This window comes from Miscanthus floridulus, chromosome 4 (genome assembly GCF_019320115.1).
Source record: "Miscanthus floridulus cultivar M001 chromosome 4, ASM1932011v1, whole genome shotgun sequence".
Lineage (NCBI taxonomy): Eukaryota > Viridiplantae > Streptophyta > Magnoliopsida > Poales > Poaceae > Miscanthus > Miscanthus floridulus.
Genome location: NC_089583.1, coordinates 20,791,948 through 20,800,024, shown reverse-complemented (window position 1 = coordinate 20,800,024; position 8,077 = coordinate 20,791,948).

The following is an 8,077-nucleotide window of genomic DNA, read 5'->3' as shown; positions in this document are numbered from 1 at the left end:
AGACACCATGATTGGCGCATAGAAAGTCAGCGAGCTCACATTCCTATTTGGCTAGGAGCTGGGTCTTGATCCACACCATCTTTGTTGGGTCAGTAGGATCAATCCCCACTGCCTTAGTTTCCTCGATTGGGTGGAAGGTAGTCGAGGAGGTTGGGTTGTTGCAGTCTAGGACCACCAGAGTTGACGAATTTCCAAGCTGAGGGAGCTCGGCTGAGTTGATGGCGGTAGTGGCGAGCTCGTAATGCTCGTAGTCACATGTGTAGGCGTGCGAAAAGGTGATACCCACAGTGATGATGTCATTTGGTCCTGGCATCTTCAGCTTGAGGTAGGTGTAGTTGGGGATCAACATGAACTTGGCGTAGCATGGCCACCCTAAGATGGCGTGGTAGGACCCTGGGAAGTCCACCACCTCAAAGGTGAGGACCTCTGAGCAGAAGTTGGCTTGGTCGCCAAACGTAATGGGCTGGTCAATCTGCCCGAGCGGGTATGCCTGTGTTCTCGAGATCACAATGTGGAAGGGAGAGCTCACTGGTGGAGCTCCGACTAGGGGATGCGCATGGCGTCGAGGGTGTCAAAATAGAGGATGTTGAGGCCACTGTCTCCATCCATTAGCGCCTTGGTGAGGCACTTCTTGCGGATAAATGGGTCGATGATGAGCAAGTAGCGACCCAGTCTAGCGATGTGGGAAGGATGGTCCCTCTGATCAAAAGTGATCGGAGATTTTGACCAGCTAAGAAAGGAGGGGACGGCCATTTCGGTGACGCATGCCTCTCTATAGCGCACTCTATGCTGGCGCTTGGAGTAGATGGCATCAGATCCTCTGAAGATCATGAGGCATTCCTCGAGATTGGGAAAGTCATCCCCATCCTTGCCCGCCATGCCTCCTTTCTTGGCCGCTGCCTCCTTGCCCTTTCCCTCTTTTGGTCCATCGGCCTATTGTAGAAAGCGCTTGAGCAGTTCACAGTCCTTGTAGAGGTGCTTGACGGGGTAGGCATGGTTGGTGCATGGGCTCTCCATGAGCTTGTTGAAGTGGTCAGGCTGGCCTTACTGGGGCTGCTTGCCCGCACGATCGGCCGCAGTGACCAAAGCAGATTTGGCCAGTCGACACCGATCCTTCTTATTCTTTTTGCCCCATTTGCGTGGAGGGGCCCTCGTCTTGGTCCTCGCACTTGGCCTTGCCCTTGTTCCAGCCTCCACAGAAGACCGCTCCGACTACCTCCTCGCCAGAGGCGTGGTTCGTGGTGACATCGAGTAGGTCGCAGGTGGTATGGGGCTTTAGACAGCCGAGCTTGTGGATCAAGGACTCACAGGTTGTCCTAGAGAGGAACGTGCTGATGACGTCCGTGTCAATGACATCAAGAAGGGAGTTGCAGCATTTTGAGAACCTACAGATGTAATCTCGTAGGGACTCACTGGGCTCCTGTTGATAGCTCTTGAGGTCCTAGGAATTCCCAGGGCAGACATACGTCCCTTGGAAATTCCCGATGAAGATCCTCTTGAGATCCGCCCAGTCGCAAATGCTGTTAGGTGAGAGGAATTTGAGCCACGCTCGAACATGCTCCCCCACGTAGATGGGGAGGTATTGAATGATGAAGTGGTCATCATCCACCCCTTGGCTCGGCAGGTGAGCCAAAAGTCTTCGAGCCATATACTAGGATTCGTTTCCCTAGTGTATTTGGCAATGTTGGCAGGTGGTTAGAAGCGCTGTGGGAACGGCGCTCTCTGGATGCGATGGCCAAAGGCCTATGGTCTTGGGCCATCCAAGCTGGGACTCCGATCATCCGGTCAGCGACCATGCCTGGGGTGTGTTCCCCACTCCCCTCGATGGTCCGGCCGGGGCCCATGCCACCCGCTCTCACCGCAGCATGGTGGACGTCATCATCTCACCGGGCTTGACGCTGATTGTTGATGATGCTGTGAGCATCTTGGTTTAGCCCAAGGCATTTGCGCATAGGTGGTCAGTGTGGAGCGGGCGCTAGGTCAAGCTATGGTGCAGCTATGGCTTCCTGTTCCACGCTCGGCGACTGTAGTGGTGAGCGGATGGAGCAATTTGACTGATGCGCCCCCATTCCCCTAGTAGGGAAAGAGGCCACGAGTTGGTGTCGCGACACGGAGCTCTCCGCCTGTTGAATGGTGGTGGTTTCCACCAGCGCCCGGAGATTCCGATGGATCACCTATTCCTGGGGGTCGTCAGGCTCGGGAAGGCCACGTAGAAGCATCGCCGCAGCAGCAATGTTCTGGCCGGCCCGAGCAAACTGCGGGGGATCATTTTTCTCATCCATGATGTTGCGCTGGACCTAGCGGGCATGACCTTGGGTGTCACTTGTAGGGTTACGCGCATGTGGCGCAGCGTGCTACGTTGAGCACGCTGGCGCAGGTGGTGGCTGGCTCTGCCGCCTTTATCGTAGCTCCTCGCCGTGCTCCTACGCACGCGCGAGGGCCTCCGTACGAGGGTCCGGAGGGGTGTATGTAACACCCCGGTGTTATGCCTGCATTTAGGCACTGCAAATCATGCATATCATGCATCATCAAGCATTCTAATCACACATGCCTAATCATGTAAATAACAACTGAAACATTGTTTCGAAACATTTGAAACATGTGTGAAACCTGAATGTTGCATACCTTTGTTAGAATTGTTTTGCCCTGAATTTTGCTTGCTAGGTTAGTAGAACTTGTTTGGCTACTATTGTAAATCATCTAGCAATGTTTAGTTCAATTTTTGGAGCAAGGTTTGTATTCAAATTAATTTAAAATTTGGCTTCAAAAGTAATTTCCCAAAAATTAGGGTTTGGAGTTTAACATTGACTTTGATTTTATAATTCAAAATCTAGAAAGAATTTGGCTTTGGTCATAACAGCAAAGTTGTAGAGAATTAAATTCTAATCAACTTTCATTTTTGGTATATTTTCAAAAGATGTCATTTTATTGCTCAAAATAATATTTGAAGATGGCATTTAAAAATTCCTTGAAAATATATTTGAAAAAGGCTTTTTCCTCCTTCGCGGGCCGCCGCTTCGCTTCTGGCCCACGACCGAAGTCGGCCCAGCTAGCCTCCCGCATGCGCCTTGCCTCGCCTCAGCCCAGCCCAGTGCCGCACTGGCCTGCCTCCGCGCGCCTTCCCGCTGACGCGCCGCGCCGCGCGCCCGACCGCGGCAGAGCGTGCCCGCCACGTGGCGGCCATGCGCCGTCGACGCCGCCGCGCGTCGCAGCCGGCCTGCGCCCGCGCCCACGCGCCCGCCTACACCTGCTGGAGCTGGTGCGCTCGCTCACTCCCTCCCACGCTGCCTTCCCTCTCCGCCAGAGCCGAGCGCCCCCAAGCTCTGCCTTTCGCCGCGCCATGCACCCGCCGGCGCAATTCGCCGTGGCTCCTCCACCTTGGCCGGCAATCACGCGCCCGCAGCTCTGCCTTGCCCTCCTTCAAGTTGTGCTCGCGTTTGCGCCACCTGCCGAGCTCAGGTAGAGCCGCCTCAGCCTCGCCACCGACGGCCATGGCGTCGCCGTGCTCGGCCACCATGGAAGTCACCTTTCCTCTCTTCTCCAGCCCCGCTTAGCTGCCCTACCGCATTCGCCATCTTCTCGCGTATCCCGTGCGCCCACCAGCTCGCCCTGCCGTGGCCGGAGATGGCCGCCAGCCTCGTGCCCGAGCCACGCCGCCACGCCAGCGCAAGCGCCGGCATGGCCCTGCCTCAGCCAGCCAGGCCGAGCTAGGCCGTGGGCCGACGCCTTGCCGGGCCGTCTTCCCCTCCCTTGCGCTCGGGCCGCGCAGGCCAAAAGCGGCCGTGGGCCAGCTGATTTCAGCGGGCTGGCCCAGTAGCGTTTGAATAAATGGTTTTCAATTTATTCTTTATTATTTGAAATTGGAAATGGTTTGAAAAATGTTTGGGTACTCAAAGTTGCTCCAAATCTATTGAAATAAATTTGTCTAGGTTCCTTATCATCAGATCTACTTGGGAAAAATTGTGCATGTCATTTTTGAGATACTTTGCTGTAGAATTTTATTTAATCATGAATATTGCTGATAACTTGAAAAATATGTAGAAAAATCTATAGGCTTCAGAAAAATATGATTCCAAGTTTGTTAATCTTCTTATGTCATGTATTTCCTAGGAAAAATATGTTTCATGCATGTGCTGTGGGAAAATTCTTAGGTGTAGTTCAAGTACCTTTAATAGCTGATTTTTGTTATTTTTGCTAGAGAGCAAACTTTGTATAAAATATGCATGTGATAATTTTTGTACAGTCATTTTATGCTATGAAGAACATAGGAAAAATACTAACTCTGTTGTTTGACACTTTTCACAGTACAAAGTATTTTCATGTACAAAATCATGCCATAGCTTGTGATTTTTGTGTAGGCTAATCCACTCATTCAAACATAATGAAAATCTGATGGTAGACTTCTTAGGGTAGTACTATGCTGTAGTAATTTTCTAAGATTTTTCTAAGCAAGAAAAATGGAGGTTGCTATTCAAACCTATTATTAATTAGGGTTTAATTAAGCATTGCTTTATGTGTTTAAGAAATTAGCAAAGCTTTGGTGTATCTTTGAAGCATTTCATAAGATTTGTTGACTTAACATATTAGTAGTAGAAGAGAATGCAGTAGATAACATGTGCTTGTAGTATATTTTCTTGGATGATGTTGCCTACCTTGCATTCAAACATATCCATTGTATTCATCTTATCCGATGCACCGATTGCATAAGCACTTACGCACATTGCATCATACAGGATCGCAAACCGAGAACCTAGTCGTCATACCTGAGGAGCCCGAGGAGCCGTTCGAGGTGCAGCCGCAGGAAGTGCCAGAAGCCAATGAGGAGGACGTTGAGGAACTTTCGGAGTGCCCCAATCACCGTCCGAGCTCCTTCGAGAGAGGCAAGCCCCGGAGCATTTTTCTCCCGGTTTGCAATTATTAATTAAATGTTTTACTTTAATTGATGCATTACGTTCAGGAGTTGTTTGCAACCGTTGCTGCATTATATCTTGTTTACCTTTGTTATACTATATCCTTGTTACCCTGGTACCCGCAGTCGAGTCAATGCTTAGCTGGCTTAGACCGGTAGAAGTCGAGTGATTTCCTGTCACCTGCGAGCTATAGGTGGTTACCTGGATCTGCTTGGATGACTATGAAGTCATGGTATAACTAAGTGTTAAATGAAGTTGAGACCGGATGGAGACTTTCAGAGTTTTGGACTGTAGTGCTTTCCGTCTGTGTCGATTAAGGACCGACCGTTGTTGGGCCTCGAGTCATGTTGAACGCATGCCTTACATTTAGCTGGCCGGATAAAGTACCTTCCGACCATGAAGCTGGGAGATTTTTCGGGCCGAGTAGATTGCCCGCAACGCACTGTGTCGAAGCAGGTGTGGTAGGACATGGGGGCGGGATGATAAGACCAAAGTGCAGTCGGTCGGCCCCCGGGTACATGTGGTTCCTGGCAAACTCGAGATTCCTGGAAAGTTGACTCGGTGATCAATATCTCACTTTAGCGGGTGAGTGATGTTTGTGTAAGGAATAAATCACTAGCTGGTTAGGAATCAATTCGAATCGCCATCGCTCCTGGACAGTGAGCACTTGACTTGAGTGACTTCATCGTAGTAAATGTTTATGGAACACTTGGACAGTTATAATGAATATGATAGTATGGAAGTTGTTTAATGGTCATTGGTTATCATTATCTGCTGAATCATGTGTTTGCTCTAGTATAGGTGCAAATCTAGTCGACAGGTTAATAACAAATAACTTGACAATAATGCTTTTAAAAAGGGTCTTGAAATGCTAAAAATGCTTCTTTTTGCAAATGAGTCAGCTACCCTACTATAAAGCCCTTCATAATCCTTGGTGTCATTTATTTTCGGTTATGTCGGGTAAGTCTAGCTGAGTACCTTCTCGTACTCAGGGTTTTATTCCCACTTGTTGCAGATGGGCAGATGTATTATGGCTACTGTATCAACTGCCTGTATCCTACGATGGGTGATGCTTAGGACCATGGGCAGGGTCATTCCTTACGTCTCGTCTGATGCTTTTGTTGGAGATGATCATTCGCTGGCACTATATTTAAACTCTGCGTGAGTGTGTGTGTGGTTTGAACAAATGACTTCTGCTACTTTTATTCGAACTTGTTTTGTAATAACTATGTTGAAACTTTGATGTATCCGTGATGCAAACTTTTATGTAATATGTGATGGTGACCGCTAAACTTATTACGATCTTGGCTAGAATGGAAGTTGGTTTGAAATCCTTCGTGATTTTACGGACTACCGGGTTATATGGGCTTAAGTTTGCTAAATCGTCGGCTCTGGCGGATGATTTTCTTACTTAATTTTATATAATTGGTCGGTTCTGTTACAGTGTAAGTCTGTAGAGACTCCGCTACTACTAGAGCGTCCACCATAACGCACTCCCAGGATAGAGGGTGGCTAGGTGCCACGACATCGCCGATGCTGGAGCCATCGCTTTCAACCTCGTCATCCATGAGGTCGTGGAAAGAGGCAGGAGCGTAGCCCACCATCCCCATGAACTTGGATGTGAGAGGGGACGACCTCAGCATCTTTTGGAGCCCCAGTGCATACGCGTCCATGGGGGGATGCGAGGCCATAGGGGAACCAGTCACATAGCAGTTGTGGTGAGTATAACTGGGTCCCTCTGGAGAGTTGGCAGAAGATATTAAGTGGCGAGTAAGGAACAATATGTACATTATTCACAGTGGGGTTTGAGCCTAGCATGGGCTTGGAGCAGAGCGCAGGCGCCTCGTCATTGAGGTCGCTGGGTGGCCTAGAGCCGATGGAGGGCGCTCCTCCTCCGACGGGCACCGGGACAAGTGCCTCCTCGCGAAGGCAAAGCACGTCGAGCTAGTCGGCGATGAAGTCTAGGCTTTTGAAGAGGAAGGTCTAGGATGTCTCAAAGACGAGAGGAATCCCCATCCTAATAGGTGGGAGCATGGGAAACTCCAGTGAGCCAAAGCGAGTCGTATCGCTTGAGCCCGCCATGCCGAAGATGGTGGAAAGGTGGGCCATCCAATGATCAAAAGCATGGACGTACGGCGTCCTCCTCACGGACGGCACTAACTGTTGGTGCAAAAAGTGACCAACAAGTAAATATTTATTGTTTTGCCGTACGTTGTGATCGAATGTGGCCTAGCACTCAATGACACAGGGTTTATACTGGTTCAGACAATGTGCCATGCGTCTAGTTTGAGTCGGTCGGTGACTTTATTTCTGAGCCCAGGTGCTCGAAGTTTGTTGTGGGGTTATAAACGAGTGGGAATAAGATGGGGGTGTCAGAGGTCTGGTCGGACTCTAGACTGAAGGGCCAAGAGTGATGGGAGCTCCAACATGCGCTAAATGTTCAAACGTATGCTCTGTGTAGCTTTAGAGTTCTAGAGCTGTGAAGCTTTTTGAGTGCTCAGAATGTCTAAAGCTTAGCAGAGGGAGTCGGAATGAACCGTTTGTCGTCCGTTCTCCTCTTAGAAGGGAGCGCATCCGCTTTTATAAGTGAAGGGGATGGCCTTACAAGAGAGAGAGTGTGAGAGAAAGATAGTGTGTGTGCTACCTAGTCTTGTTGCCCACGCCGTCGGGTACAAGACGGTTTGTCGGCGCCCACAATACTATTGACGCTCAGATGCATGTGGTAGGCTCCATCGTGTTCTTCTGGTATGGCAAATGTCGACGCCTACCATACTATAGGACAAATGTCAAAGCCCACAACACTGTTTGTGTTCTAACATGTCTAGAAGGTTGCAAAACACCCTTCTGACATGGCCTGATAGTACTATCCTACAGGTGTGCAGGATATGGTCCTTGGTATTGCGGTTGACTTGAGCTCCTTGCCTTATTTGCTCCGCCTGATTCTTGGGTCCTTACCGAGCGGGCGTCCCCGTTCGGTCATTCCCAGTCGGTTCCAACCGCGCCGGTCAGAGAAAGAGCTGTAAGCAGAGGTTCGGTGTACTTCCGGTCGGAGGAGCGGGTCGAAGTCAGAAGCGGGCGTCGTCCCCTCCTTGTCCAGGCCTTCTGGCTAGAGAAGCGGGTCGGAGTCGGAAGCGAGCGTCGTCCCCTCCTTGGCCAGGCCTTTTGGC